This window comes from Kogia breviceps, chromosome 16 (assembly GCF_026419965.1).
Source record: "Kogia breviceps isolate mKogBre1 chromosome 16, mKogBre1 haplotype 1, whole genome shotgun sequence".
Classification (NCBI taxonomy): Eukaryota; Metazoa; Chordata; class Mammalia; order Artiodactyla; family Physeteridae; genus Kogia; species Kogia breviceps.
The window spans coordinates 74,064,659-74,088,826 of record NC_081325.1 but is presented as its reverse complement, the minus strand read 5'-3'; the positions used below and the strand labels follow the sequence as shown (position 1 = coordinate 74,088,826).

The following is a 24,168-nucleotide window of genomic DNA, read 5'->3' as shown; positions in this document are numbered from 1 at the left end:
GCCTTCCTGGGGAAGGTGACCAGGTGCCCTGAGTGTTTTCCCCGCTCTCGTGGTCTTTGAGGTCTTAAGATTGATCATCAGACCCCCACCCTCTTCCTTTGAGATCTGAGGGCAGAGCTGTGGTCAAGGCAGAAGCAGCTACTAGTCACCGTGAAGTGCTCAGATCTCTAGCTGCATTAACTCTGGTTAATCCTTACCTTAAGGAGTGAAGTATCTTAGGTGGGGAGGATGAGAAAGGGCCCCTGAAGTAAGAAGCCAGAGATTGTTCCAGCCCAGACTGATTTGCCCAAGATCACAGCCCCAGTAAATGAAGAATCCGTGTGTTTCAAAAGCCCCTCCGGAGATTCTCATGAAAGTCTGCATCTCTGCAGCACTGGCCCAGCAGACTTGTACTAAAGGAATGTTTGTCGAACAAATGCTCTCCTTCCAAAATAAAAAAGAACAAAATTCTCCAGAGGCCCGCAGTTTCAGCTGATGCTTGAATAGTAGTTTCATTTTCTCCATCACGTTATTTCACTGTCCCTAACTGCCCGTCCACTGCAAAGCCAAGTTTCGGGGCACAGTCTACGGACACGTCACTAAGCTGAATGCTGGACCCCACCTACCAGGATCACAAATGATTAGTCTGAGTAAAAGGAAACCATGACGAAATATTGCATTTACAACTTTGACTTTGTGACCCCTGTTACGATTTAAGTGATCAAATACACAGTGTCCTCTTTTCCACCTTGTTTTTGAAACCACACTTTCCAAACTGAATAAGCCAACCTCAACTGAGAAAAATAAAATGTGCCCGGTGTTTATTCTTTTCACCCAGTGAGAAGGAATCTCATGTACAGAAACTTCTCGCAGAGGTTGTGAAAGCAGCTGCTCCTTGTTCTGTTTGAAAAGTGACCCTGCTGTTGAAACATCCCTGCCCTGCGTTGCTAAGTGTTGACCGGCCAGCTGGTAACTCTTCGGAACATCTCTCACTGTTGTCCATTTCCTTTTTGGTAAAAACAGTTGCCCGTTCAAACACTGTGATAAAGGTTCACAATGGAAATGAGAAAAAAAAATCAATAAAATATCAGCCTCAGGACTCCGCAGCTTGCTGTCAGTCTCTGGACCCAACCCAGAAGAAGAATCAGCGAAAGAAGAAGAAAAAAAAAAAAAAAAAAAAAAACCCAGAGGAGTAAAACTGACTTCCTAATATATGCAGAAAAGGATAATTACCCCACTTTTTGGTTGAGTAGCAAGTCAGGTGGCCCAAAAGGAGACATAATTGCTTCTGTAATACAGAGGACCTGGATGTTCTTTTGTTTCTGTTTTCAATGAATTCGGGATTCTGTTTGTGATATTTACGCAACAGATGTCCTCGAAGGCAAATTTTCTGTGTTGTAATAGAAGAGAGTATTTCCTACCCCTCATTTTTCCAGGTAGAGAATGATTTATCAAAGATGGGGGGATATTAAAATATTGTATTTCTGTAGTAAAGTATAGCATACCAGGGAGACGAATCCATTTTTTAGTGATTAAACTGTGCCTCCAAAGCTGAAGATATATTCATCTCAAGATTTTTATACTGTGGTAAGCGGACTGACTAATGGAACCTCCTAGAAACCTTCATATGAAGTTAATTATATATATTTTTAAATATCTTTATTGGAATATAATTACCCTACGATGTTGTGTCAGTTCCTGCTGTACAGCAAAGTGAATCAGCTGTACGTATACATATATCCCCATATCCCCTCCCTCTTGCGTCTCCCTCTCACCCTCCCTATGCCACCCCTCTAGGTGGTCACAAAGCACCGAGCTGATGTGTTAGTGTATATATGTCAATGCTACGCTCTCACTTTGTCCCAGCTTCCCCTTAATTATATTTTAAGAAACAACCAACCTCCTCATAAAAAAATCTCCAGAGACATAAGTACACAGCATGAGAAATAATGATACCCACACAGTTTATGGACAATCATAAATTGTTGATAAATGTGTCCAGTGAATGAAAGTGAGACCTGGCTTCCTGCTCTCTTCCTGCTACTGTCGTCTCCATGGCCTTTTAGCAAATTGCTTTGTGTTCTGCGCCCCAGATCCTCACCTGTAAAGTGAGAGGGTGGGCCTCTAACACGCTGAAGGGTGCTTTCAACTTTTTGTAGGATTTGAAGCAAAGCCATCAGCCTTTTCAGCTGTTCAAAAGCATCCCGATGCAAGCTTCTATTTGTCCTGGCCTCCCACGGGCAAAGCTCTGAAGACTGTTCACGGCCAAACCCCACCCAGCTTTGGGCTGCACTTGACCGTTCACCCCTCCCCATCAAGAGCCCGCATCCGGACTCTGAGGCCTGCTGTCCTCCACCCCTTCCTTGCATTAAGTCTCAGAAAGATCCAATAACTAACAATCTACACATACTGATTGAACTGGGAGCCCTGCTTTTGTGTTTCCAGCCTTTTATCGATAATTTTTAAGTACCTCAGAGATATGTCGGGTTTGGGTCCAAACCAAAACAAAGCAAATAACGCAAAAAAGTGAGTCACATGAATTGCTTGATTTTCCAGTGCATATAAATGTTATATTTACACTATACTGTAGTCTAGTAAGTGTGCAATAGCATTATGTCTTAAAAAATGTATAGAGCTTAATTTAAAAATTTCTTTATTGCTAAAAAAAAAAAAGGCCAACACAATTATAATAGTAACATCAAAGATCACTGACCACAAACCACCATAACAAATATAACAATAATGAAAAAGTTTGAAATATTGTAAGAATTACCAAAATGTAACATAGAGGCATGAAGTGAGCAAATGCTGTTAGGAAAATGGCTCCGATAGACTTGCTTGACCCAAACAAGGTTTGGGTTGCCCCAAACCTTCAGTTTGTAAAAAAGGCAAGCCAAGTGCAGTAAAACGAGGCATGCCTGTAACTCTTCTGTCTTTATTTGAAAACATTGTCAGGTCACTGCGAGCAGGACCCCAGCTTCTATTTAAAGATTTCTCGAGGGTCCACCAAGGGCCAGGCAATGTGTTAGCTGTTGGCAATGTTCTCTTCCACCAGTTAACTGATCCCAAATTCACTTTGCCTTCCCTGCACTTGAGATTCATTTGTTTACTAGTCATTCTTTCCACACTGGTATCTGGAACACATCCTTATTATTTATACCTCCTTTATTATTTACACCTCTGATTCTGTAGTCTGGCAAAGAACTGCATGACTAAAAAACATCCTTTGGTTGATAATGGAACTATTATTTCCTAAGTGCCTTTCATGCTTAATAAAGAGATTAGAGTTTTTGTGTGTGTTTTGTTTTTAAAGCCATCGTGGTTCTATCTTAAAAAGTTCAAGACCAGTAGAGGAGATACATGTCATCAAAGAAAACTGCTTAAAATCGACTGAAACCTTAAGCAAACACAAGACACCTCTGAGGTATATCATTTTTGTATAGTAGCTTCATTAATGCAACATGAAAGGAAAACCAAAAAAGTAGTGGAGATGAATGTCTAGCTCCAGGATCTCTCACGTGGGAAAAGCAACAGTGCTACAGGAAAAGGCCCCAACTCGCTACATCCTTCACTCGAGTCTGTAAGTTATTTGGTCCGTTAGTTCTTTATCACCTGGGAAACCTGCATATTACTCAGGATGCTGAGAAAGGCGTGAGAGGTTTCTATAAGCATAACCCCAAATGTCTTTGTTTTACATGTGCAATTTACTGTATTTGGATTCCTTTGCATCCTTTTGATGAAGTGTCATTTGCCTGAGAGAAAGCATACACCCCACGGAACTGGGGACCCCTGTCTGGAACTTCTGGCTCCTTGTCTGACCCCCAGGCAAACTGCTGCATAGCCACTCCTCCCCCGAGGCCAATCATGTGAACTTGGATTCTTTGGGACACTCACAGAGACTTCCTAAGGTTAAACTCAGTTACATGCATCTAATTTTGAAGTGTAGCTTATAAAACACAATAGCAAATCAAAAACTATGATCTCTGTAGCTCATCCGTAGTGAACACTTAGGACACAAAGGCAGGAGGAGCACCACAGGCTTCAGCCATTCTCAGCGAGAGCCTTTTCATCAGACTGGTCCAGGACATTAACAAGAGGCCCACCCGAGCAGACCCTACACAAGCCTAGAAGCTTCTGTCCAGTGAACACCCGCACACACTTAATTTGTTCACTTACCCATCATGCATCTATTTAGCACTTAATATATGCCAGGCAGCGTCCTAAGCCTTGGAGAGGGCAACATGAAAGACAGGATTCCTTCTGTTGGGGACCTCATGGTCCATTCGGCAATTCAAAACTTTCATGAATAAAAATGAAGCATCTCAAACATGTTTAAAGAAAAGAAGTAATAACAATAATAACCACTCTATGTGTGATTCCTGGAGCATCTTTTTAACAAAATACCTGTGTCTTTGTTACTGTGGTTTGCATTTCTTTCCTTTTAAATCTTTCATTACATATATGCCAAATGGCTGGTTCGGATGCTAAATTTAGTATAACGGTTCTTCAAAACATCTTTGGAGTTTGCTTAAGTGCCTGCCTCTGGCCTTAAAGGGCAAATCAAAACGTTTCCAATTGGTTTCCAGCCCACATTACAATGTGTATGTGTATTTGAAAGACTGTTTCTTGGCTATAATTGGTAGTTTTCTTGTAGCTAGGTCTGAGGGAAGAATTGCAGCGAGCTTTATGTCTGCTAACAGTAGTGAGCGCTGAGCTCAAAAACAGCAGGAAAAAAAATGAAGTCTGAGCATCTGGGATGTTTGCCAGACTGACCTCCAAGTTGCGTGCAGGAGAAGAATTCCAGCCAAGCAGACACAGGGCCCTTCCTGCTGAGACCTGGGTCTCTGGCATTTAACTTCTCTCCTTGTAAAGGAGAGAGGAAAAGATAAGGGGTGCCTACCAACCCCCTTAACTACCTTAGATAAAAGTAACGACTGTGTTAATCTCACTGTAATTGACACACACGGATTCCGCCATACTGTTGTCTGAGTGCCAGAAAAAGACAAGAACGCGCCACGCGTGCTCTTTCCAGGAGCACGTGTGTCAGGTTCATTAAAAGGGTCTCCAGCACGTGGTAGAAGCACCACTCACCACCCAAAGAGGAAGCTACGATTCACTTTGTCAGATGATGGAAAATACCCCTTGATGGTTCCTTCTCGCGGGCCACCTCGGCTCTGCGCCATGGGGACAGGGTTTGGCTGCAGCGAAATGAATGTGGGAAATAGCAGGGTTTGCATGGAACTCAATGGGCAGGACTCACAAACCTCTGTGTGAGGCATCATCAAGGATGCAGAGAGGCAGCTGTCAACTCTGATGGTGGCATCCCCGCCTCCCGGAGAATGACCTGGACGGACATACCTTCTCCATGAGTCACCACCACCCCAAGGACGCAAGAGAGAATGGATTACAGTCCTATGGCTTTTCATCCCCCGTGCATTTGTTTTTGTTTTTTGGTTTTGGGGGTTTTTTTTGTGGTACGCGGGCCTCTCACCGTCGTGGCCTCTCCCGTTGCGGAGCACAGGCTCCAGACGCGCAGGCGCGGCAGCCATGGCTCACGGGCCCAGCCGCTCCGCGGCACGTGGGATCTTCCCGGACCGGTGCACGAACCCGCGTCCCCCGCATCGGCAGGCGGACTCTCTACCACTGTGCCACCAGGGAAGCCCAAAAAATGCTTCATTTTTTTTTTTTTTTTTTTTTTTTTTTTTGCGGTACGCGGGCCTCTCACTGTCGTGGCCTCTCCCGTTGCGGAGCACAGGCTCCGGACGCGCAGGCGCAGCGGCCACGGCTCACGGGCCCAGCCGCTCCGCGGCACGTGGGATCCTCCCGGACCGGGGCACGAACCCGAGGTGCCCACATTGGCAGGCGGACTCTCAACCACTGCGCAACCAGGGAAGTCCCACTCCTTCTTCTTCTTCTTTTTTTTTTTTGCTGTACGCGGGCCTCTCACCGTCGTGGCCCCTCCCGTCGCGGAGCACAGGCTCCGGACGCGCAGGCTCAGCGGCCATGGCTCAGGGGCCCAGCCGCTCCGCGGCATGTGGGATCTTCCCGGACCGGTGCACGAACCCGTGGGCCCCGCATCGGCAGGCGGACTCTCAACCACTGCGCCACCAGGTAAGTCCCGCTCCTTTTTTTTTTTTTTTTTGCGGTACGCGGGCCTCTCACTGTTGTGGCGTCTCCCGTTGCGGAGCACAGGCTCCGGACGCGCAGGCGCAGCGGCCACGGCTCACGGGCCCAGCTGCTCTGCGGCACGTGGGATCTTCCCGGACCAGGGCACGAACCCGTGTCCCCCGCATCGGCAGGCGGACTCTCGACCACTGCGCCACCAGGGAAGCCCCGTGCATTTGTTTTTAAGAGTCTCCTTTACGTTAACTTGAAGATCAGATTCCAGAAAAGTGTTTGAAATGGGGCAACTGAATTTTTCAAGCAGCAGCTCCAGCCAAGCAGGTACCATGTTTATGACAGCGACGAAGCAGTTTGAAGGGTCTGGTTTCGCTTAACAAGGTTGCCCAGCTTTTTATAGGCCTGAACAGAAATCCTTTTAGAGAATTCCTTCCACTAGACCGTTGTCACTACTGTTTCCTGTGATGTGTCTTGATTTCAGATTTTGATGCCTGATTTCTGACGTTTTAATATGGCAGCCTCTGAACTCCATCTACCTCAGAAAGGCAGGAGAGTCGTGAAGCTCTCTGTTCTTAGGTGCTAAGCTTTTTATCATTTCATTTCATTTTCCTTAGCTTTTTACTTTGAAAATGTTCAGACATCCAGAAAAGTTGAAAGAGCAGAGCTATAGGTCATAAGTTATATGCAGACGTTTGCCTGTGTAGAGGGCCAGCGCCCCTAACCCCTGTGTTGTTCAAGGGTCAACTGTGCTAATTTAGGGAGTTTAAATGCTCAGAAGTATTTAAGTAATAATGTTTCAATGCTTGAAAACGTGTCTAATTGGTTAAACCTGAAAGTTTTCATTTATTAGTTGTTAAAACAATTTGTACATATTTAGAAAAGTGTTAATCACTTACTATCTGAAGAACTATTCATTTGATACATTTAAAAAAAGAATTAGTACTGTGCTTGCATCTGGGAAAAATTATGTTTCCTTTCCCATCCCCTCCTCCATTCCTTAAAGCAACCGTCATAACCAGAATATTGTCTACCTGTTTCGAAAGATATTGTATGTACATACTTGCATCTATCTATCTATCTATCTATCTATTTTAAATGACGTCTCTAGAGATCACACTATTTACATTGTTCATGCTTTTTTGGTAAATAATACATCTAGGAGATCTTTCCTCATTGGTACATTCAGATTCACTTTTTTTAAACCACCACAGTTCACTTAAATCATCACCCACTAGCAAAGTTTGGTTTTTAAGCTCCTACGGACGCTACATCATGTGTATCTCGTGGTTAATGGCAGAGACAGTAGGGCTCATCAGGTAATTACATACTCCTCTGTTTTCCGCAGGTTCACTTGCAGTTAGGTTGAGGGCAATGGGCCACGATGGGGATGTCGTGTGAAGGACAAAAGAGCGGGTGTGGGATCCCAGGCTCCCTGTCCCCAGCTCAAAGGCAGTGAAGGCTCGGCTGCCTGGGTCCCGAGTGATTGTATGAGCAAAGCCTCCTGCTGGTCTCCCTTACTTACTGCTCTCTGTGTGTGACGACTCTAATTTACGCGGTAAGCCAGAAGATCTGGGGCTTTGTCTGTTACCACAGCATGTGCTGACCTACCCTAACTTATACATGCTCACCATTGTGAGGTATTTTTCCAAGGATATCCGTAAGGTAAATTCCTAGTGGTGAAATTGCTGTCCAAAAGGAAATGCACATTTGAAGTTTTGATAAATACTGCCGGGTTGCCTTCCAATTTCCTTCCTCTTTTCTTTCTTTTTTTTTTTTTTTTTCTGGTTTAAATATATAACTCCTGCTCCGCTCCATTGCCTCCTTTCTCCAGTTTGTTTACATTTTTCCTCTGTGATGTACTTTAAAACCTACAAGAGGGGCTTCCCTGGTGGCGCAGTGGCTGGGAGTCCACCAGCCAATTCAGGGGACACAGGTTCTATCCCTGGTCCGGGAGGACCCCACGTGCCGCGGAGCAACTAAGCCCGTGTGCCACAACTACTGAGCCTGCACTCTAGAGCCCACGAGCCACAACTACTGAGCCCTCGTGCCACAACTACTGAAGCCCGCGTACCTAGAGCCCGTGCTCTGCAACAGAAGAGGCCACCACAGTGAGAGGCCTGCGTGCAGCAATGATAACCCAACACAGCCAAATATAAATAAATAAATTTTAAAAATAAATAAATAAATTAATTAAACCTACAAGAGGCAAATGGGATGAAATAGATTAATACCACCAGGAGCTTTTTGTTTGCATGCATGGCTGTATTTAAAGTACCATCTCTTTAGGCAGCAATTGTTAAGACCCTAAATATTGCCTTGGTGCCAAGCTCTGGAAATTAGAAAGGCCACATACATAAATATACATATTTATATTTAATATATATATATTTAAAACTAACACAGGACCCAGTATTTGCTACTGTGTCCAGAACCTGTGGTCTCAAACTGAGATCATGATGTAGAGAGACATATTTTGCTTCTAGTAAGAAGATGCTTAGATATAAGTTGCTTAATCACAGTTATCACGTTATCTTGGTAATGCAAAGTGTACTAAGTATCCGGGATTGAATAGAAATTTCCTCTAGTGAGGTTTAGGTAGTAATTCTCTCATGAATTTGATATACTTTTTACTTCTGTTTCTGTTTTTACTATACACATGTGGACTGGGATCCAGAACCAGTTAAGATTCGGGATGTGTTAATAGTTAAAAATCTCAAGACATGGGCTTTATTTAGTTCACCCCATATTTACTGAGTATCTCCCCCAAATTATCCTTGCTTGCCTAAAATTGTGCTGGAAGCTTTGCAGGAGAAATAGAAAGCACCTGTGCAATTAAAGTAGTAATTACAACCTGGTACCTTACTTTAGTACAGGAACATATTTTTAGGAAAATAAATTTTGTTTATTAAAAAAATTTAGAACAACTAAGAATTGTTCTAAGAATTATAACTCTCCACTGAAGTAGTTCTGTAAACTCTGATGCCCTTTTTTTTTTTTTTTTTTTTTTTTTTTTTTTTTTTTGCGGTACGCAGGCCTCTCACTGTCGTGGCCTCTCCCGTTGCGGAGCACAGGCTCCGGACGCGCAGGCTCAGCGGCCACGGCTCACGGGCCCAGCCGCTCCGCGGCACGTGGGAACTTCCCGGACTGGGGCACGAACCCGTGTCCCCCTGCATCGACAGGCGGACTCTCAACCACTGCGCCACCAGGGAAACCCTCTGATGCCCCATTTTAAAATAGAGCTTCCTGTACCTGAAACCAGAGGTTGAGGTTCAATAAGGGCTTGAATGTGACCCCGAAATCCTTTTTTCCCCAACAAGCCTGAAAGATCGCTGACACACCCATGTCTGGTGTGTTTTTTTCTCGCATGGGGGTATCAATATTTCCTTTCTAAACAAGGCTCCATCTCTTCCATTAAAGGACATTAACTCTAAAATTCCAGTTATCAGACAAGGAGGAGGAACAGGGATGAGGAGATATGGGTGCGTATCTACATTTTTTCCTTGGACAATAATTTGGAATGCCTTAGAGCTAGAACTGAGACCTCAAACTCCCTAGACCACACTGCTTGTGTGGTTTCCACTTGGTCTTGAGTAAGGCTTGTCCTAAGACTCAGAAGTCTCCATTTGTGGGCAGACGCCTCCTCTCCAGGCCGCTTCATTGTCCACCCGGGCCTCACCTGTCTGCACGTATTACAGGTGGTTCCGAAACAGAGATGAAGCCAATAGATCAGAGACTTTACACAGACGGGCCGGCAAGGGGATCAACCCTTAGAAGGACAGTGACGTTGGTTCTGAAGGGGTTTAACGCCCCTCTGCTTCATCTTCCCCCAGGGACCCCTTCACCCCGTCACGACACTTCCAAGCTCTCTCTGGCACGAACTGTACCCACTGCCGTCTCCCTGTATCTCAGTTCCTCCACCCCCAAATTTCAACTGTCTAATCAGATGAACAGTTTCTAAAAGTGAGAAGGCCTTGATCAGGAAACACATGGTTTATTTAACTCGGGCCTTCTGAAGACAATGCCCCTGTTTTTCTTGTTTCTCCCAATAAAAATCAGCTCATAGCAAGCCAATACAGAATTATTTTTTTGGCAACAAAAGCTTCTCTGTAACATTCAAACTATGCCTTTCCCCATCCAGACATATGATTGGCTTTGGCCATGGCTCCCTAGAACAGTAAGGAAAGGCATAATCATTTTTCCTTCCTTCTCTCCTCTTTTCACACTGTGAACACTCCCAACTTTTGCACAGAGGCATTAGAAACTGGGTGAGGCTTTTAACTATTTCAGAAACACACACAATCCATAACTAAAGGTGATAACCAAGGAGAGAGAAAATGAGGTCTGTTTGTTTTCTTTTAGGCTCTTTCCCTTTCTTTTTTGCCAATTTCCGCAGGCAGGGAAATAGCTCACAGGGCTTGTGCTCTGTGGATCTGAGCTACGGGGGGTTGGAACAGAGCATTAGCAAAACACATTAGGAGAAGATCACATTGCAAGAAGAGCAGGTTGGAGCGGCCAGGGCCGTCTCCCCCTGAGTTCGGAATCCATGGGTATGCAGCTGGGTGCAATGGGGCTCATCGTCAAGAACTTCTCCCTCCCTGCGTTGTGCGCAGAATCCGCCTGCGCACGATGCAGCCTTCCTGTTCAATCCAAATTATATTACACAGCATCTCTTACGTAAATGGGCTCTTTCAGAAATGCAGTGCTGTCAGCTTCATAGCTTTCATGAAACATCGCTCAGAGTGAGTTCCCATTGGCTACGGGTGGCGGTGGGAATCTGTCCCCACTGCTGATTGGCTACGCGTCCGGAGAAAGATACGTAACCTCCTGGAACCTCTGTTTCTTTGTCCATGAAAAGAGGTCTATTAACACCCACCTTGTGAAGATTAGTGGAAATAACATAAGTAAATGGGTCTAGAAAAAGAATAGGTCCTCCACAATGATCTCTGAAGCGTGTCTGTATCAAATTGCTGATCTCAAGGCTGGGCTTTGTGATGGGTTTTACTCTTGACCACAAGCCATCCCATGTTGCTGAATTTTTTTTTTTTTTTTTTTTTTGCGGTACGCGGGCCTCTCACTGTCGTGGGCTCTCCCGGTGCGGAGCACAGGCTCCGGACGCGCAGGCTCAGCGGCCACGGCTCACGGGCCCAGCCGCTCCGCGGCACGTGGGATCTTCCCAGACCGGGGCACGAACCCGCGTCCCCTGCATCGGCAGGCGGACCATCAACCGCTGCGCCACCAGGGAAGCCCTATTTATTTTTAAAGCTGCACCTTTCTCAATGGACACACACAGCGTTAAAAAAAAATTTAATATTTGTTTTTGTTTTTCTGTAGAGAGGCATGTGTGATCTTAGCTCCCCGCCCAGGGACTAGGGATTGAAGCCACGCACCCTTCAGTGGAAGGGTGAGTCTTAACCGCTGGACCACCAGGGAAGTCCCCAAAGCCTTCATATTAACATTACATTAGATGTAATTCAGAACATCTTTGGATGTCTCTAAATGAAGGGGAAAACCCATTAGCAATTTTTTTCCAGAGTAAGGAAAGAACAAATTTCCTTTGCACCTCACTTTACTGCCTTGACTTTCTAAGCCAATGCTGATGATACGTATAGACTTTGAGTTGCTACTGATTCAGATCCAAAGTAAGATCTTGTTTTTCTGGTTTATACGATAAACCAAAATGCGTGGCAGCTACAATAATATAAAGGTGTACATTGAATGTACCCCTGCTAAATTTCCTGCTCATTTGTCCGTGTTCTGCATTTGCTAGATGCAGCCAGGAAGCAGAACTTTTCCAAGCTTAGGTAAGACCAAGCGTGAAGGTGTTCACAAATAGCCACCGAGCTCCAGAATTAGCGGGAAGGAGATGGGTCTGCTTCTGGAGGTGGCCACGGTGGTGCGATTCTCAAAAGTTGGTGGAGAATCTGACCGTTTACATGCCATGTTTAATGGGTGTACAAATTCCTCTCTAACCAGGAAGAGGAGGGAAGGTCTTGACAGAGGTGATTAGGTTAAAGTGAGCCCGTCACGGTGGGCTTGAATCCAGTAGGACTGGGGTCCTTCAAAGAAGAGGAAATTTGGACACAGACACACACAGAGGGAAGACAAAGTGAAGACACAGGGAGAAGACGGCCGTCTGCAAGTCCAGGAGAGAGGCCTGGAACAGATCCTCCCTCACGGCTTCAGAAGCAACCAAGCCAGACTACACCTTGATCTCAGACTTCAGGCCTCCAGAATCCGGAGACAATACAGATCAATCGTTTAAGCCACCCAGTCTGTGGTACTTTGTTACATCAGCTCTAGCCAAGTAATACACCAGATCTCTCCCTCAATTACTTACTGGTCTGAAAGAAATTCCTAGACTCCTTGTCACCTGCTTTTTAATAACATACGAAGCCATGGGCTTTAGCCCATATAAGGAGAAAAGATGCTTCAGTAGAAAACGGGGCATTATCTAGAGCAGAAGTTGGCGACATTTTCTGTAAAGGGCCAGGTAGGAAACAGTTTAGGCTTTGCAGGCCTCCAGGTCTCTGCTGTGACTATTCGATCCTGCTGATATACAATGAAGGGTGTGGCAGACCATAAGTACAAGAACGGTGGGAGGGTGGGGGGGGGTGGGCTGTGTTCCCATAAAAGTCACAGAAGCAGGCGGCAGGCTGGCTCTGCAGACACCTGGAATAGGACACACCACCCAGGCTGCCTCATTCGCGCCTCTCCGTGCCTTTGAACTAGTTTATAGCAACGTAAGTGACAGATGACAGATAGCAATGCAACGTTGTCTAAAGACATGGCAATAGATTCTCTCGGGTAGAGACAGGAGCTCAATGGACTTTCCTCCCCGACCATGGAAGAGGCTGGCTTCGTAGACCCATTCATCTCAACATTCCTGAGCTAAAATTGTGCCTGTCCTTTGTATCCTCTTTTAAACTGGTTGTTGCATCTTAATTCCCTCATTAATGAGTTAAGTAAAATCTTTAACCCTGTGTCCAGTTTTATATTGATTTGGGAATCACGATTCAACCTATTTGGGGAACATTATGCTTTAACCCTGGGTAAAGGAATTATGTTACCTGGACAGATTAAAACATCGACTATATTGTCCTACAAAAACACCAAGAAGCCCCAGCGTAAGAGGCAGTGAATTATAAAGTTTTAATGTAAAGCTGTCCCTTGGTGTTGGGTTGCTGGATGCCGGCCTAGAAGCCGGGCCTTCAAATAGAGTGATGCACAGCTCAGAGCAGGGCCTGGAATTCCACAGAGCACGGCCTGCATTCCAGAGGACAACTCAATTGTTTGTGACCTAGGGCACCTTTCGTAAGCTCTGTAGCGCTAAGTTTTCTCACCATAAAATAGTTGTAGTACATATACCGCATGAGGTGTCATAGGATTCAAATGAGTCAATGACTATAAAAGACTTATCATATTCTAAGAGCACGACGGATAACGTGTTAGCTGATTAAATGCAGGCAGTTATTATTTTGAAGGCAAAAATGAAGACACACAGAGTTTGAGGGGCTATGCAACTCAGCTAAGAAGAGATTTCGCCCTACCCATAATTTTTTCTGGGGTATAGCAGCCTCACACGTTTGGGGAGGATTGTGCAGAGAAAGTGTTGTCACGGCCAAGGGTATAATCTAAGTCTTCCATATCTCTCAACCTGATAACACCCGAGAATTTCCTTGGAAACTTTCTGCCAAGGATCCATACTTGCAAATTTTGTGGCAAATACGTAACAAAAACACACAGTCACAAGGCTATTCCCACAAAGGGTTGGGATGTGAACAGGCTGTGTTGCTGCTGGGTCCAGCGAAGCCAGAGAAGTTTCTGGGTCCTGAAAACATATGACGGTCAGGTTGCAGCATCAGGCTGAAGCAGTACAGCTTAAGAGGACACAAGTTTTGTTTTCTTCGGGGTTGCTTTCTATCTTTTAGCTTAGATCTATCCTGATGATGAATCCATCCAGTCTCAAAGCATGTTATGTGTCAATTGCTTCTTATGCATTTCTTTGAAGTAATTACTCATTCTATTTTTAAAATAATTCTGTTCAAATTATGTTTCAAAATGTCTGCACACACCAGAAGCAAAGCCCCTCAGATTCAACAAATATGCAATGAACTGCAACCATGCCAACTTCGAAGCCAGGGACACAAGGGATACAGGATGAAGATAGCTTAGCCAATGACCAAGAGGCTTTCAAAGCTCGGCAGGGATGCTCCTAATTATACCCCAAGGGAGGGTGACATAGATCCTCCACGAGGGCCACCACTCCTGGGACAATGGCCACCGTAAATTACACTTACAAAGGCTCCTACAAAGTGCAGTCTAGCTGCCAGGTTAGTGAGAGTTGCTCTAGGCTAAATGTAGATCTGTTCAGGAGGGGTGATCCGAGGGAAAAGGGCAGGGAAAGAGCCCATTGCCATAGCTCCCTTGTGATCACCATCATAAGTGAGGCAGGCTGTGTGTGTGGTTTCATTTCTTGGGGTTCTGTGTTTAACTATGCCAAAGAGAAATATTCTTGCATCCACATGGTTCTACTTCTTTTTTTTTTTTTTTTTTTTTTTTTGGTGGTACGCGGGCCTCTCACTGCTGTGGCCTCTCCTGTTGCGGAGCACCGGCTCCGGACGCGCAGGCTCAGCGGCCATGGTTCACGGGCTCAGCTGCTCCACGGCATGTGGGATCTTCCCGGACCGGGGCACGAACCCGTGTCCCCTGCATCCGCAGGCGGATTCTCAACCACTGCGCCACCAGGGAAGCCCTGGTTCTACTTCTTAAATCTTGCCTCATAATGAGAACAGGTTTCTGATTGGACCTGGGCCTCAGTTTCCCCATCTGTAAAGTGGGGAAACTAACAGTACCAACTTCATAGGGTCATCATAATGGTAAATGGGTTAATAAAGTGCATAAAATAATACTGTGTATAGTAAGATTGTTAGATTTTATTGCTATTATAATTGTTGTTATATTCCCATGCAGCAAATTTAGTGAATTTATAAAGATGCAAAAAGTTATTTATTTATTTTTATGGAGGCATAACTGGCATATATTAGTTTCAGGTGTACCACATAATGACTTTAAAACCCAGAGCTGAGGATGAAATCTCTTGCTGCCTTAGGCTTCTCATTAAAAATTGGGCAGCCATTAAAAATTGCACTTACAACGCCTAATAGTAAATCAGCAGCTTCCATGGGATTTGTCTTAATAATCGTTACCAACTTAACAACTGACACCATTTCCAAATTGTCTATTATTAGCACAATATGCCAATGAAAAGAATATTGGCAAGCCTTCATTTGATAGAAACCACAAGTTCTATCTCTATTATGAAGACCTCATTCAAAGGCTCCACCAGCTCTGTTCTCTGTTTAATTGAACTTTAGGGCAGCTTAGAGGCCGATTCCAGGATTCGGCTTCATCACCCATGCATGAGGTATTACCAGGCCTGGGCCTGAACATCACCCCAGGGTGTGTGCCCGTCTAGGGCAGCTCGTGGACCAGGGGCACTGGCTTATATCTACGAGGGGCCGAGGAGTTTCCTGGGACAGGATCACCAGCAAACCAGGAAGAGACAGGGTTTGGCAATTTGGTTCAAGGCCACGGGCCAAGGTCCCAGAGGAGGCCTGATTCAGAAGGTAACACTCTGCCTGCCACAGAGCCCTCTGGCTTAACCCTCACACGCTCCTTTCAGAGTCCTGGGCAAGGGGCTGAAATCAAAGCAATGTACAAATTCGAGGAGCAATTTGGGGGCTTCCCTGGTGGCACAGTGGTTGAGAATCCTCCTGACGATGCAGGGGACATGGGTTCGAGCCCTGGTCCAGGAAGATCCCACGTGCTGAGGAGCAGCTAAGCCCGTGCGCCACAACTACTGAGACTGTGCTCTAGAGCCCACAAACCACAACTACTGAAGCCCACGTGCCTAAGCCCGTGCTCCGCAACAAAGAGAAGCCACTGCAATCAGAAGCCCGTGCACCGCAATGAAGAGCAGCCCCTGCGCGCCACAACTGGAGAAAGCCCACGCGCAGCAACGAAGACCCAACACAGCCAAAAATAAATAAATAAAAAATAAATAAATAAATAAATAACTTTTACATATTTATTAAAAAATAAAGAAAATGTGTTGGTTACTCTCAAAAAAAAAAAAAAAGAGATACCAATTATACTGAAATAGAATTATCCTGGAATTCCCTAGTGGTCCAATGGTTAGGACTCAGTACTTGCACTGCAGTGGCCCAGGTTCAATTCCTGGTCTGGGAACACAGATACCACAAGCCTCACAGTGCGGCCAAAGAAAGGAAATAGAGTTATCAAAGGAAACCAAATATCAAGAAATCCAATTATCAAAAAAATACAAATTGAAAAAAAAAAAGAAATACAGTTGTCAAAATATTAGAATCGTTGTCATATATTATAGTAACCCCAGTGCCTCTTTATTAACTCATTAAGTAGTAAGACCTGCATGTAACTCAGAAGTAGTGATGAGTGGTGATGACATTTGGAGGTATTTGCCCAACCTTCCATGTGCTGTGAGAATAGCTGCGTTTTCCATGGGTGATAAAGTGACACTTCATGTCACACATTCTTTCAGGGAAAGAATGTGTGTGTTTCCCTGCTTCTCAGAATAGTGTGGTGCTCACAGGGAGGCGCTCACGAAAAAGCCGCTTTCATTGAAGCCTCTGAGGCCCTTGAAGGCGACCATCCCGTCTTGCAAATTAGCAACTGCAAGGAGGAATGTTACTGTACGGCAACATTCAAATGACTTGAACACGTTGTTTTTGTTGAGTTAAGGTGCTCAAAGATGTACAGTGGGGAAAGGAGGATCTCTTCACTAAATGGTGATGGGGAAACCGGACACTACATGCAAAAGAATCAAACTGGACCCACGTCTCTTACGCCATTTACAAAACTTAAGCCCAAGTGGATTAAAGACTTGAACGTAAGACCTGAACCATAAAACTCCCAGTAGAAAACATAGGTGGTAATCTTCTTAGCATCAATCTTGGCAATCTTGGCAGATTTTTTGGATCTGGCAGAAATTCAAAGGCAACAAAAGCAAAAGTAAACAAGTGGGAACACATCAAACTGAAAAGCTTCTGCACAGCAAAGGAAACCCTCAACAAAGGGAAAAGGCAACTCACTGAATAGGAGAACACATTTGCAAATCGTGTATCTGATAAGGGGTTAATATCCAAAATATATAAAGAACTCACACAACTCAATAGCAAAAACAAAAAAAACCCCAAAACAATCCAATTAAAAAATGGGCAGAAGATCTAATAGACACTTCTCCAGATAAGACATACCAATGTCCAACAGGAGCATGAAAAGACGCTCAACGTTATTGATCATCAGAGAAATGCAAATCAAAGCCACCGTGAGATACCACCACACACCTATCAGAACGACTGTCATCGAAAAGGCAAGAAATAACATGTGTTGGTGAGGATGCGGAGAAAAGGTGCCCTGTTTGTGGGAAGGTAAATTGGTGCAGCCGCTGTGGAGAACAGTACAGAAGTTTCTCAAAAAATCAAAAATAGAATAGAGCTACCACATGACCCAGCAATTCTACTCCCAGATATTTATCTGAAGAAAATGAAAACACTAGCTCAGAAAAATACCTGCACCCCCGTGTTCATTGCAGCATTATTTACAATAGTCAAGAGATGGAAAAACCTAAGTGTCCATCAATGGATGAATGGATAAAGAAACTGTGGTGTGTGTGTGTGTGTGTGTGTGTGTGTGTGTGTACACACACACACAATGGCACATTATTCAGCCATAAAAAAGAATGAAATCTTGCCATTTGTGATAACATGGAGAGGCTTCAAGGGTGTTATGCTAAGTGAAATAAGTCAGGCAGAGAAAAACAAATATAATATGATCTCACTTGTATGTGGAAGCTAAAAACAAACACCAAACCCCTAAGCTCATAGATACAGAGAGCAAATGGGTGGTTCTAAGAGTTGGGACGGTGGGGTGGGGTGGGAGAAATGGGTGAAGGGGGTCAAAAGGTACAAACTTCCAGTTATAAAATAAATACAGGGCTTCCCTGGTGGCGCAGTGGTTGAGAATCCGCCTGCCGATGCAGGAGACGCGGGTTCGTGCCCCGGTCCGGGAAGATCCCACGTGCCGCAGAGCGGCTGGGCCCGTGAGCCGTGGCCGCTGGGCCTGCGCGTCCGGAGCCTGTGCTTCGCAACGGGAGAGGCCACAACAGTGAGAGGCCCGCGTACCGCAAAAAAAAAAAAAAATAAAAAATAAATAAATAAATACAAATGTGTTGGGGCTGTGAAGTACGGCACGGTGATTATAGTTAATAATAGTTAATAAGACCGTGCTGCGCATTTGAAAGTTGCTAAGAGACTAGGTCTTAAAAGGTTTCACCACACACAAAAATTTTGTGTAACTATGTATGGTGACGGATGTTAACTAGACTTATCATGGTGATCATTTCAAAACGTGTACAAATATTAAATCATTATGTTGTATGCCTGAAACTAATATTATGTCAAATATACTTGAATTTTAAAAATTATTAAAAACTTAAAAGGCATAGGGCTCAGTTGTCAGACTGCTGTAATCCTAGCTCAGCCATCTACCCTCTCTGGCACCAGAGATAAGTTCTGTTCCTCTACGGGCCTCAGTTTCCCCTTCTGTCACACAGCAACCCTTAGAGAGTCGTTACGAGGAGCAGATTATGATCCGAGGTGCTCAGCCCATAGCTGAGCACATGCTACACACCCCGTACGACCTACAGTTTTGTTTTCTATTGTCCAGATAACAAGGACACAGACTCAAGTGGGCCAGAATTGAAGGAGACTCTAATTGGCTTATAAATTCCTATGTGGGCGTTCCACACAAACGGACTGAACCAAACTCATGTTAGAGGGTTCATCATGGGAACAGCAGGGTGCGTGGTCTCCAGGATCAGAGGGAGAGAGAATTCAAGGAAGGAAAGGGACGCTGAGCGAGGGGGGAAAGAGCCTCAGTAAATATCAGAGACCCAAAGTTCAGCTGCAAATCCTGGGGGAGCGGTGAAAGATTTGGGGTCCAAGCACAGCAAAGCAAAACAGAAACTGCAGTGGTCACTGGCATCTCTAGAGCGAAGAGACACATCATCTTTTCAATGAAAATATTTTCTTTGGAGGTAGGAAAAGGGATGGTTATAAGGATAATGCATTCACCATTTCCATTTTAACGTATTCAAAGCGAAAAGTGGTTTTGTTTGACTGTCCTCAAAACAATTCATAAAATGAGGAAAACTGGGGCATAAACAGCAGGGACCAAACTGAATGAGCTCTCCCTGCCTTTCGGAGTCTCCACTTCCTGATATTCACAAAGTTAAGCCATTCCAAAACATACACAGCATTAACATAGGGTGAGATACGTGTTTATTTTTATTGTGGTTGTGATCAATAAGGTTTTATTTGCAAGTAAATAAAACATGTAGTCATTCTGGAGGTTTGGTCTGAAAAGCCCTTTTCAAAACTAGACTTGTAGGAAGCTGCTATAAACCCGGAATATCTAACACAGTGCTGAAGGAGAAGAACAAAGTTGTAGGATTAACACTTCTTCACTTCAGGAATTACTATGAAGCTTAGTAATCAAGACTTCTCCTTGATAATAGAACAGACGGAACAGGCGATGGGAGAGAACAGACAGCCCATCCGACCCACATAAATACAGCCAACTAATCTTTGACAAAGAACAATGGTAATACAATGGTGAAAGGACAGTCTTTTCAACAAATGGTGCTGGAACCACTGGGCATCTGCATGCTAAAAATTTAATTTAGACCCACACCTTACACCTGTCACCAAAATTAACTCAAGATGAATCACAGACATAAATGTGAAATGCAAAGCTATAAAATTCCTAGAAGATAACGTAGGAGAAAACCTAGATTACCTTGGATTTGGGGATAATTTTTTAGATACAAAACCAAAGGCATGATCCATGAAAGAAATAATTGATAAGCTAGACTTCATTAAATTTTTAAAATTCTGCTTTATAAAAGACACTGCGAAGAGAATGAAAAGACAAGCCACAGACCGGGAGAAAATATTTGCAAATGCCATATCTGATAAAGGATTGTTATCCAAAATATACAAAGAACTCTTAAAACTCAACAATAAGAAACAACTCAGATAAAAAATGGGCCAAACATTTTAACAGATACCTCATCAGAGAAGATCTACAGGTGGCAAACAAGCATGTGAAAAGATGCTCCACGTCATTTGTTATTAGGAATATGTAGATTAAAACAGGGGGATGCTGTTACACACCTTTCAGATGGTCAGAATCCAGAACCCTGACCGCACCAAATGTTGCTGAGGATATGGAACAGAAACTCTCATTCGTTGCTGCTGGGAATAAAAACTGGTACAGCCACGTTGGAAGACAGTTTGGTGGTTTCTTCCAAAACTAAACATACTCAAACCAGACTATCCATCAGCTGTGCTCCTTGGTATTTACCCAAAGGAGCTGAAAACTTAGGTCCACACAAAAACCTGCCCCTGGTTGTTTACAGCAGTTTTACAATTGCCAAGCCTTGGAAGGAGCCAAGATGTCCTTCAGTAGGGTGAATGGAGAAATACACTGTGGTCCGTCCAGACAGTGGGATATTATTCAGGAATAAAAAGAAATGAGCTATAAGCCACGTTAAGACATAAGGGAGACTTAAATGCATATTACTAAGTGAAAGAAACCAATCTGAAAAGGCTACGTACTGCATAATTACAACGATAGGACATTCTGGAAAAGGCAAAACTATGAGGCCAGTAGAAAGATCAGTGATCACCAGAGATTTGGGGGGGCTTGGGGAGGAAGAGATGGAGCATGGAGGATTTTTAGGACAGTGAAAATACTCTGTACGCGCCGTAATGACGGATACCTGTCATCATACATTTGCTCAAGAGCACGGGATGTTTACCAAGAGTGAAGCCTGATGTTAACTGCCATCTTTAGGTGATTATGACGAACCATGGACATTCACCCACTATAACAAATGTCCCACTCCACTGGGGGACATTGACGATGCGGGAGCCGTGCTTGTGTGGGGAAAGGGGTTTCACAAGAAAGCTCGGTACCTTTCCCGTAAATTTGCCGTACATCTAAACCTGCCTTTAAAATAATAATAATGTTTAATAAAAGCAAATGGAATGCACCTTTCCTTCCAGAGCACTCTTCTTGAGTTTTCTCCATTTCTGCCAGTGGTTTTAATATTCTTGTAAAATCGCCCAGGCTCAAAACTGTAGTCAAAGGACTGCACAAGGAAGCAGACACAAATCCAAAGTATGGGGCCTTCTAGAGGCTAAGTGGCGGGGTTTCCCCACAATCAATGATACGAACAAAGCAAACAAACAAAAACGGGGCAGATGGCTCCGGATGCATGTGACTTACAAGTCACTGCAATCAAATAGAAGGTATTGACCTTGTTCGGACCCTGAGCTGAACAGCCCAACTGTAAAAGGACATTTTTGAGACCGTTGGGAAATTTGTTTATAGATTTTGGGCATTAGACGAATCAAGAGACTATCGTTGATGTTGTGGGGGTGCGTGTGTGTGTCAGGGGATCAGGGTGCTTGTCAGAGGTGCGGGACGCGGCGACAAGCTCTGCAAGATTTCCTATAAAATGCTTGAGCAAAGAGAAAAGTGCGCATAAAGCGAATATGACAAAGTCTGGATAACGGTTAACTTTGTGGAATGAGTGGATGTTCATCACACCGTTCTGCTTCGGTGTGTGCGTGCAAAGTTGTATAGTAAAAAAATTGTTAATTCTTCTTTGCTTTTCTTCCCCCTCTCTGCTCAACTATTTCTCATGTCCTGTCAAGTTTGAGGTCCTAAAAACCTGGCAAATTGTCCTCACCTTTCCTCTTTCACTCCTGTGTCCCTCCTGACTGGTCTGGGCCCAGGACCAGCTGGCGTCCCCCTCCGCCAGGCCCCCGTCCCTCCCCTGCCCTGGAACCCAGCAAGGCCCAGCTACGATCTCGTAACTCTCTTCTTCAGAAGAATAAAAGCAAGCCTGTCATTATTATTATTATATTATTGAAGTATGGTGGATTTACAGTGTTGTGTTAGTTTCTGGTGTACAGCAAAGTGATTCCGTTATACATATATATATACATTCTTGGTTTTTTTTTTCTTTTCATTATGGTTTATCATAGGAACTATACTTCAATGATAATAATAATAATAATAAAACAAGTCTGAAATTCGATCAAACAAACAGAGACTGATTTTCTCCACGTTCAGGTTCTCTGGAAAAAGAAAAGTTTGTATTGCATGTAAAAATCTGGTCTTGACTTGGTGACATAGAGCTTATGTCACCTTAGACTTACAGAGCGAGACTACTATTTGAAGTTGCTGGTTTTCACCTATGAATTCTTCCATTTGTCCGCAAACGAAGAGCTGAATAATCACGCCGTAGTTCTGATCAATGTCAAGGCCAGTCCAGACTGAGCCCTCCGTAGGACTTTTAGTAGCAGCGCCTCATTCAACCGCAATTACTGATTATTGACCTGCTGGTTCTCTCCACTCCTCTCCCGGGCACTATCTCGGCAGGCAGCCTGCAAGAGGAGGCCCTGAGACACGAGTAGAGGGGGTCAAAAGCTCTCTTTGGGCCAAGTCAGGAGTCTGCGTTTCTCCATGGAGTTTCCCAGGCCCGGCTTCCACTTCGTCATGAAGGTCAAAGTGCTTTATCCTCGGTAAAATCATCCTGTGTTGTGGGATGCCCTAATCGTGGCTGGTGCCAGGGGCTGGACTGTTGGTTGCAGGTGGATTCTGATGAAGGCGCCCTGCCGGCTGGGTGATGCCCAGGGCCCAGAGAAGAGTTCCAGAAGCATCTGTGAATGTGCCCACACGCCTGCAAGGACATGAGAGGACTGCCTGCAGCCTCAGGCATAAAAGGTGGCAAGAGTGCTTCACACATCAATTTCAGTTTCCTGAAGAAAGGGAAGCTTTGACTGAACGAGGTCTGGTCTCCAAGGCAACACATAAAAAGAAAATGGAGAAGAATCATGTTGTTAGTTGTTAGGATAATTATTTTTTTTTTTTTTTACTATTTGTCAACATTTTTCAGTCTAAAACATATTTTGTCTTGGATCCCAAACTATCAAGGTGTGAACCTGATTATTTCAGAAACAGACATAACTGGGAAGGTACAGGGAACCATTCTTGAGATCGGGACACAGAATGACGCATTTCTAACGTTTGTAGGGAAGTGAGGTCTGAATTTGCCCTCATATTCAGGTCACATTCTCCCTGTCCCCGGAGGCAGGAGTTTTAGGGACAGCTGGCCCTGTCAGAGCTCCCACCCCGCCTGTCTCCCCAGTTCCTCGAGCTCATTTTTGTTTCATCCGTGTTAACTGCCGTCTCTCTTTCCAGACCTGGCTGTGTCGCCCCATCGGAGGTCGCTGACGGGCGGGCTCTGTGCCAGTAGCTGACAGGTGGCTAGCGCAGCGGAGCAAAGTGCTAATTGAAAGTCACCATCGGCACCCTGGCTCCCAGTTGCCTCCTCTGCTAGGCTGATGCTTCTGAAATGTTCTCGGCCAAGGCTGCAGGCCCAGATCGGAGAATCGGGGACCTGTGGACCCCACCTTCACGTTGGCTGGGGGGCCTGGCATCTGTTGCAAAGCTAGGAGGTTGGCACGTGCCCGAGGCCACGAAAAACCTGGCCTTTTCACTTGCCATCCAATTCCGATAGTGAGGAAAACGCTCTGATTCAAACCTGTCGAATCATTGACTCAGGCGGCTGGGTTTGTCTCCGTAGAGCACTTGGGGGAAAGTTAAAAGAAGTCCTCCATGCGTTACCCGTGGTCTCCAACTCTTGTTTGGTTTCTAAAAGAACAGCTTTGAAAGCCCCTAAAAGGGAAAGGTTGAAGGTACCGCCTCCACCCCCATCCCCACCCGCAGAGGGGAGAGGCCGGCCAAGTAAAGGGCAGGTCACAGGGGTCAGTAGGGATAATGGAATTTCAGAAACATTGTAAAGGAGCTGTCAAGCCCAGGCCCGCTGAGAGAGGAATGAGGTCCCATCCTTACAATCTGATGTCCAGGAGTAATGAAATGATGGGTCTATTTCAC

The 24,168-nt window shown here is 44.7% G+C and overlaps 1 non-coding gene across 1 annotated transcript; it reads left to right on the top strand.

Moving 5' to 3' along the window:
- The first annotated feature begins 16,266 nt into the window (after nt 1-16,266).
- Nucleotides 16,267-16,347, top strand: TRNAA-UGC (transfer RNA alanine (anticodon UGC)). The gene has a single exon. It is a non-coding gene; the product is annotated as a tRNA-Ala (tRNA).
- Nucleotides 16,348-24,168: the final 7,821 nt, after the last annotated feature.